At 38.4% G+C, this 17235-nt stretch overlaps 1 protein-coding gene across 5 annotated transcripts in view; it reads left to right on the top strand.

Annotated features, from left to right (window-relative positions):
* Positions 1–17235, top strand: part of CHRM3 (cholinergic receptor muscarinic 3) — a 546556-nt gene that overhangs the window by 329020 nt on the left and 200301 nt on the right. Inside the window, exon 1 of one of the 5 annotated variants that reach the window (XM_043925592.1) lies at positions 10744–10822. The exons of the other annotated variants lie outside the window; for them this stretch is intronic. The gene's annotated coding sequence lies outside the window, so the exon portion shown is untranslated. Of the gene's footprint in view, positions 1–10743; positions 10823–17235 lie in introns of those variants that run through there. 5 annotated transcript variants of the gene reach the window in all.

Raw genomic sequence — 17235 nt, 5'->3', positions numbered from 1 at the left:
ATGCTTATTCAGAAATATTTCCAACAAAGCTCTCCCTTTAAGAGAAACACTCAGACTATACAGAAAGGGAGCAATTGCCTTTATCGCAAGTCTTATTCATCTTTGTCACAAGCACAAGACCAAAATTTTTGTAGATGCTAAACAGAAAATACTGTTATTGACTGTGTTGTCTCAGTTAACTTGGTCCTTGATCAATTTCAGGCAACTTTAGAAGTGTATTTTGGGCATCCTTGGTTGTGATTTGAATGACTTAATTGATCTGTGAGCTATTTTAATTTTCCCTTTGCCCTTTACAAAATTCTCCTCAGATAAGAAAACTAGACTGTCTGAAAGTCATCTCTTACTTGGAAATACTTGTGTAAAATAAGTGAAATACATGATTTTAAAAAACTAAAAATATCAAAATTCACCTATGAGTTGATCATTAGGATCATATACTAATAGCACTCTATGGTTAGGATGAATAAAAACCTACAGGTCTTTGTAAGTGGGAGGATATGTCTGATTATTCAAAAATACCTAGCATTTTAATGAGCTCCTCTTGCCAACATATAAAGTATAAACATGATGGCATATTGCCTCTCTCTCCATAATAGCAATCTCAAAAGCAGTTTCCTTTAAGAACCTGACAGCAGTGATAGATCTATTTTGTAAAGACTGAGGATACCCCCAGAGCACCGGTAAATTAGAATTCATCTGTTAATGATAAAGTGAAATGTTCCATCATGGACAGATAACCTTGTTTTGTGTGGTAGACATGGTTTGATCGCCAAGGGTAGCTAAATCTGGACTATTTCATTACTCCCCTGAAGTGGAATTTGACCATAAAATAAAAGGGCATAGTTTTGGCCTTTTAATTTACCCAGGATTTAAACATGATTATGATACATGACGAGTCAATCATAGATGTGTTTGGCATTCTAAAGCCCCTTTAAATCCTTGTCACAGGGCCAGTTCCCAGTGCCTAGAAAGGAAGTCCACACAGGCAATACAAACTCTGCCCGCCGAGCCTGGGCACATACTGCTTCTGCGGAGATTGTGTAAACATCCTTCATGGGCATTTCTGTGTGGTAGTGGACAAAAGCATAAAACACATTTAAGGGTGCTGTCTCCATTTTAGTAGTTTAGCGAAATAAACTGCACCCTGAACTGGAAGTCAGAGATCTGAATTACAATTCCAGCTCGGTGATTTATTGTCTGCATAACTCTACCGAAGTCATTTCTGAGTCCTGGGTGCTGGTTTCTCCATCTGTAAATGTGGGCAGTGCCACTTGCCTTATTGTTAAACTGTCTACTCTGCAGAGTGATCAGTATCTTGTGCTTCCTTCACATCTGCAGTTGTGCCTGGCCCAGTGCTCAGTAAGTGCCTTTTGAGGAATTGGTTTGTTGTGGTGATCAAATAAAAGAACAAGATCCAGATAAAATATAGAATGATTAATGCAATTATGTTATCAGCAATGCATTATTGGAAATACATTACTTATTCAGTAGTTTGCATAAACACCCACACTACACGATTTTTGTTGTTATTTTTTAATTTTTTTCATTAAAGTACAGTGTTTAGTAAAGTAAAATGTTTCACATGTACAGTAGAGATTCAGTTATATAATATATATATATTTTTCAAATTCTTTGACATTATTGTATATTACAAGATATTAAATGTAGTTCTCTTACGGTAGGTCCTTGTTGTTTATTTTATGTAAGGTAGTGTGTATCTGTTAATTCCAAATTCCCAATTTATTCCTCCTCACCCCCACCTTGGTAACCATGAGTTTGCTTTCTATGGCTGCCAACACCACATTGTAAGAAGCCTTCTTGTGTAATGGATTTGTTCATTCTGTGGCTCCAAACACAGTTCTACACCCTCAGAGAATTTAGTATTTACCTATTTTATTCTTTGTCAACTAAAACTTGGATGACCGTGTGTCCTAGTTTGCCAAGGACCTCCACAGTCCACCTGTGTTATCCTGATATAATTATTAATATTACCCTTTTTCACCAATAAATGCCCCAGTTTGGATGATAATCTATATGGTCACTCTATTTAAGCATAAATGATGATGTTCTGATATATTCCATATAGAACATGGACTAAGCAAAAAACTGGAGAAATATATACAGCTCTTTATGATTTTAAAGCTTGATCTTGAGACTATACATACTGTTAAAACAGCAGATTTCTTTATATCACTTGAGTAACTCATCTGCTGTATCTAACCAGCAATGTTTATTAAGTCAAACTGTAGCTCTGTCAAGGCCTTAATTTCCTGGCTTAGAAGTGTCCTCTGCTTGCTGAAAAGAATCTAGTCTACCAGTTTCCCTACCTGAAAAACTGGAAATTCCCAAGGTCTGCATTCATTCAATAAATTTTTATAGCACCAGCACAGCTAGCATGACATAAACAGCTCAGGAGTGTAATTGTGAGCAAGAAGGTGACCATCCTTCATGGAGCTCACCTTCTAAAGAGAGAAGCAAATGTTACTAATCACCCAAACACAAAGCTGCATTTTTGATAATGTTCAAAAGAGAGGTGGAGTAGTAGGTTGCTCTGAAAGCTGACAATAGGGGAACCTGAGTGATCAGGAATATTCAGGGAATATTTCTTTGTGGAAGAGTCATTTGATTTGGGATCAGAATGATTAAGTCAACATTACGTTGGTGAAGAAAGAAAAGTAGATGTGGAAGAAAGCTTGTGCCAAGGTCCTGTGGTGGGAGGGGACTATGGGCACAAGACTTGGGAGGGAAACAAAGGCCAGAACTTACACAAACACAGTATAGAAGTCAGGTAAGGCCTCATGGGAGATGAAGCTGCAGCAGTATCACAAGAGGTAGGGAAAAAATGGAATGTTTTAAACCAGGGGTATGTGATCGGATTTGTGCTTGGAATATATCAACTCAGTTAAGTTATATAAGATAGACTGAAGGGCAAGTGAACAAGAGTAAACACTTTCATAGCAGTCCTGGCAAGATTCCAAGGTAGAGGCTTTCATAGCAGTCCTGGCTGGAGATGAAGAAAGACAGATTACAAAAGGAGAGAAATATGCTGGTTTGATATTCTGTATGAAAGTCATTCTTGGTCCCACCCTAATCTTCACACTCCCATATCTTACCTATCACCTTGACCTACAGATTTTTACCTCCTGAATATCAAACCAGCATATGTCTCTCCTTTAGTAATCTGTCCTAACTTCATCTCCAGCCAGGACCACTATCAAAGCCTCCTACCTTGTAATCTTTCCTACTTTGGTTCCCTTGCCTCTCAGTCTATCTTACACAACTTAGCTGAGCTGATATATTCCAAGCACAAATCTGATCACATACCAAGAATGACTTTTCTCTTTCTCAGAGAAAAACGAATGTCGTGTATTAATACATATATGTGCAATCTGGAAAAATGGTATAGATGAACCTATTTGAAAGCAGAAATAGGACACAGATGTAGAGAACAAATGTATGGATGCCAAGGGCAGGGATGGAGGGGGCTTGAATTAGAAGATTGGGATTGATATATATATACACTATTGATACTATGTATAAAACAGGTAACTAATGAGAACCTACTGAATAGCACAGGGAACTCTACGTATTGCTCTGTGGCAACATGGAAAGGAAATCCAGAGAGGAGGGGATATATGAATATGTGTAGCTGATTCACTTTGCTGTACAGCAGAAGTTAACACAATGTTGTAAAGCAATTATACCCCAATAGAAATTGAAAAGAAGAAAAAGGCTTCCAGTTCTAGCTTGGGCAACTTCATGGTTCACAAATGCATCTTGGCTGCCTTTCATCTTTCACCTTAGCTGTCCATCTGACCAATCTTGTGTTCACTCTATTGCCAGGACTGGGATGCTATCCTCAACAGTGGGCAGAGACCTTAATATTAATTCCCCAGGAGGATAACTGGGGCATTTTTTTCTCTTTCAGAAGACTATACTGAAGTTCAGGGGAAAGAAAAGAGAATTATAACAGAGAGTAACTTGAAACTCATGAGTCTGAGCAAGCTCTGAGAGTTGGTGATGGACAGGGAAGCCTGGAGTGCTGCATTCCACGGGGTTGCAAAGAGTTGGACACAACTGAGCGATTGAACTGAACTGAACTTGAAACTACCCCAAAGTAACTACTTTTGGAGCCCAAAACACACACTCATCCTCACAGAGCCTATAACAAGGTGTATCACTGCTTACCTAGAAAATACCACCAGCTTTCAAGGGCTGGCTTATATTCACCAACAGGAGTGATTTCACCCATGTGGCTGCTTCTTGAAATTAAGGTCCAAAATTCTGCAGTAAGATCATGTCTTTCTTCTTCCAGTTATAAAGTTCTTGGCCCTCATTTCCTTTTCTGAGATGATCGTCTCCCCATAATTGACTATGCAGATGACCCGTCTAACAAGAAAACAAATAACCTCCCAGCAAAGAGGTATCTTGTTATCTTATGATCTCAATAGGACAATGAGATGAGAACCCAAAATGAGGACATTCTGGGATATTCAGTCTTAAATTACCCCCATAGTTAAACTTTTGAGTGGTGTGTGTTATGAGCAGATTTCATAAGCTTTCTTTGGCTGCAGTGTGGAAGATGGACTAGAGAGAGTCAAGACTAGGTGTATGAAAGTAAGAAAGAGACTTCTGTAGCAAAGCCAACATGAGAAGAGAATTTGAACCAAGGTAGTGACAGTGGTGATGAAAAGACAAGAAAAACAATCATTAAGCCTAAAATCCTTAAGGCTTAATGATTAAGGCAACGCGTCATAGTAGTTAGATTCAAGGCTTTACAGACACCAAATCTGGTTTCCAGACTTGATTTACTATATATTAAAAATGTGACCTGAGAACATTGCTTAATATCTCAAATCTCAATCACCTCATCTATAAAGTGAGAAGGATGATACCTACTTTACTAGATGGTTGTAAGAATCAATTGGGATAATTTTCCAGATCATTTTGTTACCTGTCACAGAATTAAGTGTTAGGTTAAGCTGGGAATTTGATGGGCTCAATTTGGTGGGTTTTGGGTTAGAGGTGCTTGGTGTACTGGACCATCTAAATGAACAATTATACACTGGTAAATGCAACAAATGAAGTAGATGTGGGAGAGAAATGACTTTGTGAGCGATCAGAATTTTGTTAGTAGTTATAGCCATGGACTATTGAGTAAGACTCAAATGAGTAAGGTATTAAATAATGAAGGTATTAAATAAATGAAGGAGAAGAAAGAACACTGGAGAAGAACTTGTTAAAAGTGGGTCCCTGAAAATAAAACCTAAGAAAACTTTGGCCAGATAGGTAAGGGACAATTTAGGAAATGGTGATATTCTAGAAGCTAAGGCAAGAGAGAATTATAAGGAGGGAGTGACCAGTAGTGTCAAATACTAAGTTAGTGAACTCTGACAAATATCCACTAGATTTACCAACTAGGAGGTTATTGATTGCCTTGAAAATATCAACTTCAGTGAAGAAATGATAAGAATTGAAGACATATTTAGGAGTGAATGATTGAGTATATTGCACATTTTTAAGTAGCTAGGACATAAAAGGAGAGGGCAGTATAACTAGAAGAGGAGATATGCTCAATGCAAGGATTTTTGTCAGCGTTTGGTTTGTTTTGTTTTGAGCAGGCTTGTGTGCGGTGGTGCCCTGAGATACCAGCACCACTGGGAAGAGAAGGGAAACAGAAGCCCCGATTTATACCTTTTGCCATTGTCTTGGTTACCATAATCCACCATGACTGAAGTCAAGCTGTAAGGGTAATATTACTAAATGCAGATAAAAGATACAGATACCTAGAATCAGGCATCAACTCCAGTGTACCACTGTGTAGAAACCAGTGGAATGAGAAAGCTTAAAGGTCTGTGTGTGAAATGAAATATCTAATAAAATATGTAAGGATGGTGAGAGCAGAAACAAGAACACAGGGGAAACTCAGCATACAGAGAAAATATATCACTTGTAATAATTTGGGAGGCAGAGGTTTGGGTTGGAATAAGTTAATACTGGAGGAGATGATGTTGAGTGAGTTCTCACTTCATGGGCTAAGCATAAGCCCATGTAAATTAGGCAAAGAGGGCTTTGCTGAGAGGGAGGACGTGGTGGTTGGTATATAATATTGGATTGGAAGGAATAAGTAATATTTGGAGGAAAAGTGAATGTGGTAGGAGAGTTGGACAGTGTTCAGGTACCAGTGATATTGATCCCAGGACTTCATATCAGCACCATTCTGCAGCCGCATGGATATTCCCAGAATTTAGCACAGATATATAGCAGCATGGAGAAGGCAATGGCACCCCACTCCAGTCCTCTTGCCTGGAAAATCCCATGGACGGAGGAGCCTGGTAGGCTACACTCTATGGGGTCGCTAAGAGTAGGCACGACTGAGCAACTTCACTCTCACTTTTCACTTTCATGCATTGGAGAAGGAAATGGCAACCCACTCCAGTGTTCTTGCCTGGAGAATCCCAGGGACGGGGGAGCCTGGTGGGCTGCCGTCTCTGGGGTCGCACAGAGTCGGACACGACTGAAGCGACTTAGCAGCAGCAGCAGCATATAGCAGCATAGAAATGAAAACCACTGCATTGTTCCTGGGTTGAAATTTTGCAGGAGAATGTGAAGGATGGGCATAGCTTTGGGGGAGCGGTGAATATTAACAACAGGATGTTTAGAGAGAGAGGCTATGATGTCTAGGATGGAAAGAGAAAAGAGTAAAGCCGAAAAGATTTGTTCAACCCAAAGAAAATGGTACTTTTCAGAGAGTCAAAGTCTTAATGAGGTTGTTGGACAGATGTAGAGGAACTATGAAATGGAGATAGCTGAAAAGATAGGGGGATGCTGGTGAGGGAATATCACAGAGAGAACAAGTAAAGAGGGAACAGAGTTTTGGTGACCATGCATGTGACTGAAGCCAAGTGGAGGTGAAGATCATTACACTGAGTAAGGGAGGGCATTGGGTGTTCATTCCAAAGGACATTATAGTCACTGAGGATCTAGGATTGAATATTAAGATCTTAAACCATGTGCCAAAGTCTCTGATGGATATAAGGAGGTCCCTGGGATTGCAGCCAGTTGCAAGAAAAAATGGGGAATAGTTAAAGAGTTTAGGCCTCAAAAGAGAACATGCTTCATTGGACAATGAAGAAAGCTAGTCATTGGGTTCTGAGACAGTAAGATTTTTTAAAAAATTAAGATCCTGCACTTCAGTAAACATTAGTAGGCACAGCGGAAAGCCCAGGTGCAGCCCAGGTGGTTATCAGGGAAAGCAGCTCTCTTCTAAGATGAGAATGCACAAAAGGGTTTTGGATTGTTTGACCCGGTCTAGGTTTGTTAATTTACTTTGGTTTTCACTATTAACACACACATGTTTGAAAAATATGTTTCTGAAGATAGTTATAGGATGATCTTTTCAGGATAGTAATTGAAATGTCTTCAGTTCCAGAAAGACATAGGTATTCTTAATCACCTTCACTGTTTGTTGCATGGATAAATTTGTCATGACTGCATCTTTCAAAAAAGAAAAAGTTCAAGTGTAAGAACATAGATGAATTGAGGCTCTCAGGAAGTCTTATACCTGTTCTGGACCTATATGCTTGGTGAGGAGGGAGCTACTGGCCTTAAAAGCAACCAGTTGTATTGACTTTGTTATGCTGGTACCAGGAAAACACAGAACACTCTTTTGAATGATAGAAGCCTTGCTGGACATTTCAGTATCACAGAAGGGAGTTGGGGCCATTCCTTTGGCAGAAATAGAAGTATTTTTCTTACCAGACAGTTCCATTACCGTTGTTGTTATTGTTCAGTTGCTAAGTCGTGTCCGACTCTGCAGTCTCATGGACTGCAGCAGATTAGGCTCACCTGTCCTCCTCCATCTCAGGCAGTTTGCTCAAAGTCATGTCCATTGAGTCAGTGATGCTATCTAACCATTTCATCCTCTGCCACCCCCTTCTCTTTTCCTCCAGTCTTTTCCAGCATCAGGGTCTTTTCCAATGAGTCAGCTCTTCTCATCAAGTGGCCAAAATATTGGAGCTTCAGCATCAGTCCTTCCAATGAATGTTCAGTGTTGATTTCCTTTAGGATTAACTGGTTTGATCTCCTTGTTATTCAAGGAACTCTCAAGAGTCTTCTCCAGCACCACAATTCGAAAGCATCAATTCTTTGGTGGCTCAACCTTCTTTATGGTCCAACTCACATCTATACATAACTACTGGAAAAACCACAGCTTTGACTATACGGATCTTTGTCGGCAAAGTGATATCTCTGCTTTGTAAAATGCTGTCTAGGTTTGTCATAGCTTTTCTTCCAAGGAGCAAATGCCTTTTAATTTCATGGCTGCAGTCACCATCTGCAGTGATTTTGGAGCCCAAGAAAATAAAGTCTCTCACTGTTTCCACTTTTTCCCCATATGTTTGCCATGAAGCGATGGGACTGGATGCCATGATTTTAGTTTGGTTAATGTTGAGTTTAAAGCAAGGTTATTCACCTTCCTCTTTTACCCTCACCAAGACACTCTTTAGTTCCTCTTCAATTTCTGCCTTTAGAGTGCTATCATCAGCATATCTGAGATTTTTGATATTTTTCTTGTTTCCAGTTTGTGATTCATGTAGCCTGGCATTTTGCATGAAGTACTCTGCATGTAAGTTAAATAAGCAAAGTGACAATATATAGCCTAGACTTGGATTACTGTGATATTGAATGGTTTGCCTTGGAAAGGAACTGAGATTATTCTCTTGTTTTTGAGGTTGCACCCAAGTACTGAATTTCAGACTCTTTTGTTGACTATGAAGATTACTCCATTTCTTCTAAGGGATTCTTGCCCATAGTAATAGATGTAATGGTCATCTGAATTAAAGTTGCCCATTTCCATCCATTTTAGTTCACTGATTCCTAAGATGTCGGTGTCCAGTCTTGCCATTTCCTGCTTGACCACGTCCAATTTACCTTGATTCACGGACCTAACATTCCAGGTTCCTATGCAATATTGTTCTTTTCAGCATCACGCTTTACTTTCACCACCAGACACATCCAAAACTGAGCATCATTGATACTTTAGTCCAGCTGCTTCATTCTTTCTAATACCATTAGTAATTGCCCTCTGCTCTTTCCCAGTAGCATATTGGGCACCTGCTGGCTTGGAGGGCTCATCTTCTGGTGTCATATATCTTTTTGCCTTTTCATACTGTTCATGGGGTTCTCGCAGCAAGAATACTGGAATGGATTGTCATTTCCTTCTCCAGTGGACCACATTTTGTGAGAACTCTTCACTATGACCTACCCGTCTTGGGTAGCTGTGCAATGCATGGCTCATGGCTTCATTGAGTTACACAAGCACCTTCTTCATGACAAGGCTGTGATCCATGAAGGGGTTCATCACCACTGGAAAACCCTAATACAGAATTTAAGAAGGAACAGATGCACATATTTATCATAGTTTCATAGTTATGTTACTAAAGAGTAACATAAATGTGGTTGTTGATGGTTATCCATTGGTTAGGGCTTGAAGTGACATCTCTTCAGATGTGAGCAGTGACCTATGTGGTAATGTCCTTTATGGCAGAAATATGAGATTGGGGATGCTTATACACTGTCTGCTTTCTCAAAGTATGGTTTACTCTTTTATGCTACCTGTCACTTCCGGCTTAAACATTGTCCAGCAAATTCACCAACACTGAACAAAGAACCAGCTCCCTAACTTGAGTTTTATCCTTCCTCCTCTAAAATTGACATCCCCTGAGGCAATGTCCTGAAACGACTTGTCCTGCTCTGGCTAACTGGTAGTAATTTGTTCTTGACTCCAGCAGTTTATCAGACAAGCTCATTTTATGCCATGCCTGAGTGACATAGCCACAATAGGACAGGGAAGTTGATTTTTCTACATTTATTTCTGCTTCATTAGAAGCATGATTTTGTGTACTGACAAGTAAATGGCATAGGTGTAGGGGAAAGAGTAGCAACCACCATATTATTTTGCCAGAATTCTTATGTTAGGGTAGCAAAAAATGCTGAGAAAGATAACTGCATGTTATAACGTTCTTTTCAAATAATGGCAAAGCTTTAATTAACTGATAATCAGACACACTCAGGATTGAAATGCAGCTTACAAAGTTGAAACATGGCAAGTGGTTCATTGAACACTGCACAGAAAGTAAATGAAGTGTATATGTTCCAATCACAATTGGAATTTTAAGTGAGTGGAATGGAATAAACTTGGTTTGGAATTTGAAATAAATTCAGCTTGGAATGTGTCTTAGAGACCAAGGTTTATACAAGAGCTACACAAACTTCTCAGCATGAAACATGACACAAGGTGAAATTTTCCTGGCATCTTAGAAGAGCCAGATATGGATTTCTGCAGGACTGGGGCACAGACAGTTGGTCCAGAACTATTTGTTTCTACTTGGGGAAGAAACGTGGAAGCTTATCTAATACCTTGGGGTGGGAGTAATATTCTACCTGGTGGATGGAATTGTGTATGCTTTCTCAGAAGGTGCTATTTTTAGCTCTGTATTGCCAATAAAATATTTTCATCTGGCTTTCATTTTTCTATCATTTGATGTCTACTCCAGTAGTTCTAAGTAACTTTATCTATCACATATAGTAAAAACTAGTTAAAAAAAGGAGAAGTGGCTGGAGAGAAAAAAAAAAGAATTAACTTCCAGTAATTCAAGAGAAACCACTAGCAGCAATTTACCTGTTTTGTTGCCAAAGTTGTTTTCTCAAATTTTAGATTCTCCTGAGCTCAGAACTCTTTGGGGGAATTGTAAAGGAGACCAGACTTTGTATGCAAAGCTGAAGAAGCAGTTGGTAACTAACAATACATCTTTTTTCGAAGGTAAGTTTAAGTCATGAGAAGACTTAATCTGCAGAGTAGAAAAATCTGCATCTCTCTTAGGAGCTTAGAAATACCAGGTGAATTAAAGCTCCAGGGAAATGCAAGGTGCTAGACTTCAAAAGAGAGATCATCTGTAGATTAATACACTGGAAAAGGGGGATGACTCCAGAAAATGGAAAAAATAAAAAAGAGTGAGGGGCTGTAAATTAAAGGTTCATAGAGTTCGAGCGTTTCGGAAGTGAAATGATGAAGTCAGTGAGCTCCAGGAATGCTGGATAATCAGGTTTGATGGATTGCTTGTTCTGAGTTTGTTGCTGTTTGGAGGGATGAAATTAGTCCCTTGTACTACATGTTACATTTTTCCACTAAACCATATTTCCATTAGACTGTAGACTTATGATTATTTAGTCCTTGTTTGCCTTCAGGTAGAATCAAGATAATGCCCTAGAATTTAGCAAATGTTTATTTTCCTGATGATGACGGACCTTCCAGTATTACTGTTTTGGGGGCAGATGTACAACATTTACAGTTTCCACTGCTTGGAGATTTCTATATATTTATCCTTGGATTAGACTCAAAGTAAGCTGATTTTACCGAGCCACTGGGTAATTCTGACCATTTCATCTGGCGATTCTAGTCCTGTATTGTTGCAGCAGACCTTTAGACATAAGGAATTACTGGGTCACCAGCTCACAGAAATGTCTTTTGATTATGAGCGCACTTTCAGCATGTGTCCATTCAAGGTAAGGGAAAAACTATTTCATGATCTGTTTTAATGCCAGTTTTAGTTAAATGAAAGTGGGGACTTCAGACACGGCCCAGTTGTATCTTCGTAAATTTAGATAGTCATTCAGCAATTCTGTGTAAAACAAGAGTTCTTTGAAAAACAACACTTGGATGAAGCAACCGTGTCCTTCAAACCACATCCTTCCTGCTGCCTGTGGGAAAGAGGTGGTGTTTGTGTCAGGCTCTGAGCACATGCAAAATAGATCTGTGTGTATTTCCATAAATAAAAGGACATTGTGTGTGTGTTTGGCACCTGTGATGGCAAGAGCAGTTGATTGCTTCCGAAAGCTTTGTTCCAACTCCAGGATCAGCAAGATTTTTAAACACTGAACTAGGAACTGGGCACTAAAAATACATACACAGGAGACCTATGATAGCATTAAGTTTTGGAAGCAGAATGAAGACTTGCAAACTATGTTATAGGTTTATCATTACTCTCATTATTATGGTTCAGGGGAAGGGATTTGACGAGCTGTGTATCCAACCTGCAGACTAAGAGCCATGTTGTAGTAGTGAAGTGAGTTACTACTTGTTGTTTCAGTGAAGGTGATCCAAAATATATAGAATACAAGTATCTATTTTGCTAAAACTAGAAACTTTGTCTATTTTTTTGTTTATATTCTTCCTATTGTGTTTCATAGAGCCATTGGCAATTAACAGTCTTGTCATTTATTCAGAGACAGAGGAATACCCAATCAAAAGATTTTTAATAGAATTGAATGTTATATTACAAATTAGGCTTGGATTATTAAAATGAAGCATTACTTCTCTAATGCTATGTGACTCCCATTTTCTCAGGGCAAAAATTGGGACTTTTTCATGTTGCAAGCAGTTACCAAGTAAACAGTGTGACGTTTTAAATGCACCTGATATATCAGATGCTTACTCCCAAGTCTTCAAGGGTTTTGTCTGTAGAGATATGGAAATTTAAGTGTATTTTTTTTCTTTTTTATATCTTTCTCTTATGTGATCTCTAGAGCTTTTACTATAAAGTTCAAGAATAGGCATGATTTAAAGAGAAAACAAAGTCTTATGAAATTCATGTTGGAAATCATGAATATTGTATTTGATCCTTAGATCAAAGTACCCATCTCCTTGTATATAATGAAAATAAAGACAGATACTTTCCCCTTAGGTTTATTTGAATGCACTTTTTTTCTTTGTCAATTAAATTTCCTTCTTGAAATATCTGTGACAGGGAATGATTTTGTTGAGAGGCAGTATGCATTTTTAAATTTTATTTTTGTTTTATTTGCATTCAACTGAAGTAGATTTGAGAAGAATATATATTTGTTTAAGGAAAGGTTTCCATCAATTATTATAATATGGGAATTATGTGTTGTGATATTTTAAATAATCATAACTGTACGGAGGTGATGGACAGAGGAACCTGGCCTCTGAAGCCTGGCAGGCTACACTCCAAAGGGTCACAGAGTCAGACACAACTGAATCAGCTGATCAGGCACGCACACACAGCCCAGTAAAAGGAGCACTCTTTTGAAGAAGTGGGAACATGTCAAAAGCCCAAACTCTGTGCTGTGTAAGCACGTCTATTTCTCAGAAAATCCAGTGTGTTTCAGTTCTTAGAACAGACGCTGTGAAAGAGTCCCTGTCTAATTCAGTGAGTGAAATTCTCTTCAAAGAGAATGCAGAATACAAAAGATGAGGTTAGTGACAGGGAAGAAAGGAATGTTCTTCTCCAGCTCACCTTACAATAGGACCACCTTTCCCCCAGTTCTTATCTCTCTCCTTAGATCATAATCCTGGAGTTTTCAGGATCAAGTGGGAAGAAAAACATTGAAATGATAGGCCTAGCATTAAACCTTACGGTTGGCATTTTACTGAGAAATCATTAATTTTCTCAGGACTTCTCTTTTGTTATTTATTTGCAATTTTATTTTTTGACTGTGCTGGACCTTCATTGCTGCAAGGGCTTTTTTCAAGTTGCAGCAAGTGGGGGCTACTGTCTAGCTGTGATTGCAGGCTTCTTACTGCGGTGGCTTTTCTTGTTGCAGAGCACAGGTTCCAGGGTGTGTGGGCTTCAGTAGTTGCTGCTCCTGGGCTCCAGAGCACAGGCTCAGTAGTTGTGAGGCATAGGCTTAGTTGCTCCACGGCATGTCATCCCCCAGGTCAAGAATTGAACCTTATTTCTTATGTTGACTTGTGGACTGAGCCATAGAGAGGCCCGGGGGTTGGTTTGTTTTGTTTTGAGGCCACACCACACAGCATGTGGGATCTTAGCAGAGATTCCCGTACAGAGATCTCTGGTACAGAGTTCCTGTACCAGAGATTGAACCTGTGCCCCCTGCATTGGGAGCACCAAGTCTTAAGCACTGGACTGCCAGGGAAGTCCCATTTTCAGGGCTTCTGAAACACAATAATGTGTCATCCATGAACAACATAAATGCATTTCATTAACAGGTAGTACAAAGTTTCAAACTAAGAGTAAGTCAAAATGGGAGATTATATTTTAATGATGGACAGAAAAAGTACCTTCGTAGCAGATTAAAAAGAATGAAAAAAAATCTTTACATATTCCAGTTCAAATAAAGAACATTTCAGTGAAATGGTTCCTACACCAATAATTTATCATGGGGTAATCAATACATATTCTCTTGGTACAGTATGCAGAATACAAAAGCAGTGTTATATAATCTGGTAGGAGATTGTTTGCACTCATTTGTTTTATATGCACCTATAAACTAATTGGAGAAAAATACAAACAAGACCAAAAAATATAAAAATGTAGCATGAAAAAGTAATTGTTGCAGAAGGTGAGGAAAGGCAAAGGAGTTGATGTGGGAAATTTCCAGGACCTTGAAAATGAGTTAAATTTGTACCCTCAACAAAAGATAGGGAAGGGTATTCCAGACCATGAAATTCTAGAAGAAAATGAAAAATAATTATTTTCTTACTACACATTCAGCTTTTCATTCAAGGTACAAGCATTTAGAAACAGTGCAACTTACTTGATCTTCTCCTGCATAAATCATTCAATTTCTCTAATGCTCTAGCCAAAGTCTGTGAGGCAGTTTAACCACTTGATTTTGCTGGCAGTTTATGAAGACGTAGTCACCTGGAAAATGCTAAAAAGATTGAACAAAATCAGTTGTCTTCCATGCCTGTGAAATGTGCCTTTGTTTCAGTCAAGTTGACTTGATAGCTGAGAAAACCAAGAGAACCCACTGTATGTTTCTTAGCACCCATTGGCCATATGGGCCTAAACACTCACAGGTACCCAGTTAGTTGCATGAACAGATATTATTGCTATCTGCCCCTCCTCATTTAAGTATTATGTTTACCAACTTACAAAATTTTTTCTCTCATGGTTTAATAGTTAAAAGGATACAAATAAAATCTGAAGACGTAGATTCTTGTCTTGTAGTTATTCTTAGTTGTAACTTTGGTAAAATCAATTACCTTATTTTCATCTTAGTTTTCTTTCATTGAGTCACTATTTTTTTGGTTCAGTATTTATTTATTTATTTATTTGGCTGTATTTTGTCTTAGTTGCAGCAAACAGGATCTTTGATGTGTCATGTGGGACTTTTCGTTGAGACATGTGGACTTCTCTCTTGAGAAGGCATACAGACTCCGTAGTTGCAGCTTGCGGGCTTAGTTGGCCTGAGGCATGTGGTATCTTAGTTCTCCCACCAGGGACCAAACCTGCTTCTCCTGTGTTGCAAGGCAGATTCTTAACCATTGGACCACAAGGGAAGTTCCTCACTGAATTATTATTCATTAATCACACTGAGCAGTACAAATGCCTTGTCTGCAATGCAAATATATTGGAGTTAAGAACATTCAATATTTAAGATAACTAATGTATAAGTAATATATTTCATTTAGAGCTAAACCAACATATGCAAGAGTTGCATTTATGATGACCTTTCAAATGACTTATTTCTCAGTCTAGAAAAACTATGCATTTATTTAAGAACACTTATAAACACAATTGAGTTTTATTGAATCTTATATTTCTTTTGTGTGGGTTTCTTAAGTATATTTCAGGGTAGATACAGAGCAGATATCACTCAAGAGATTATAAAAAGTTAAAAGGAATAAAAATCAGATTAGGTTTGGTTGATCATCAGTATATTAATTAATTCTGATTAAGGCTTAACAATTCCTTATTGAGATATATATATATATAGAGAGAGAGAGGGAGAGACAGCGAGGAAGAGAGAACCTAGATGTGCACTTGGAGTCAATGGAAATGTATGAATTTACTCAATACCTTTGCTTTCTATCTCTTGTTTCCTCTGTGTAATGTGAAAAATATTGCTGAGTTGCAATGTCAGTGGTATCTAAATCTGCTTTCATGAGAAAGGAGCCATCACTTCAATATTTGTAGCCACATACAAAGCAACATCACTCAATTATTTACCAGAGATACCAAACACATGAAACAGTTCCCTTCAGTAAGCATAAAACAGGGTCTAAGTAAATTCTAGACACTTTATTATAAGGATAAAATGGTTTTCTAAAGTGTTATAGTTTTCATCTTTTTAAATGTTAATATCTTAAATGTTAATTTTTCTTTGAAAGATAAATAGTTTATATTGCCTTTGATAACAATGACATAAACAGAATTACATTTTTTACTTTTTTGTACTTGATATTTTCAACCTTATCTTTAAAGTGCACTCTGGATCATAAGAACTAGCAAGTTCAACAACTGCGCAAATGTTTATTAAGCTTCCCTATTGTTATTACTATAGTATATTGCTATGACTTACAATAATAGCTAACATATATTGAACAATTTGTGTGCACCATACCCAGTGTTTGGTACTTTATATGCTGTATCTCATTACACTAATTATGTGTAGGATGTCAAGTGAATACATATGATCTTTTCCTTTGGGAAAAATTGTATGAGATGATTCTAGAGCTAGATTGGAAATTATGTGGTCAATGTGACTGACCCAAGGCTACTGCAGCTCTTTTGGGGAACTGTTCTTACTACTGAGCCTCTGCTAATTCTGCAACTTAAATATGAGGCCACAGTATGTAGACCAGTAGCATTTTTCATCTTTACAGCCCCAGTTCCGTTGAGGGCCAAATTGTTGTTGTTCATCGCTCAGTTGTGTCCAACTCTTGGCAACCCCATGAACTACAACACACTAGGCTTCCCTGTCCTTCACTATCTCCCAGAGCTTGCTCAAACTCATGTCTGTTGAGTCAATGATGCCACCAACCATCTCATCCTCTGTCATCCACTTCTCCTCCTGCCCTCAGTCTTTCCCAGCATCAGGATCTTTTCCAATGAGTCAGCTCATCACATCAGGTGGCCAAAAATTGGAGTATCTGCTTCAGCATCAGTCCTTCTAATGAATATTCGGAGTTGATTTCCTTTAGGATTGACTGGTTTAATCTTCTTGCTGTCCCAGTAACCCTTGAGAGTTTTCTCCAGCACCACAATTCAAAAGCATCAATTCTTTGGTGCTCAGCCTTCTTTATGGTCCAAATCTCACATCTGCACATGACTACTGGAAAAGTTATGGCTTTGACTATGCAGACCTTTGTTGGCAAAGTGCTATCTCTGCTTTGTAATATGCTGTCTAGGTTTGTCATAGCTTTTCTTCCAAGGACCAAGCATCTTTTAACTTCATGGCTGCAGTAAC

Source organism: Cervus elaphus, chromosome 15 (assembly GCF_910594005.1).
Source record: "Cervus elaphus chromosome 15, mCerEla1.1, whole genome shotgun sequence".
Classification (NCBI taxonomy): Eukaryota; Metazoa; Chordata; class Mammalia; order Artiodactyla; family Cervidae; genus Cervus; species Cervus elaphus.
Note: the sequence above shows the minus strand (reverse complement) of the source record. Positions and strands in the feature narration are given on the sequence as shown.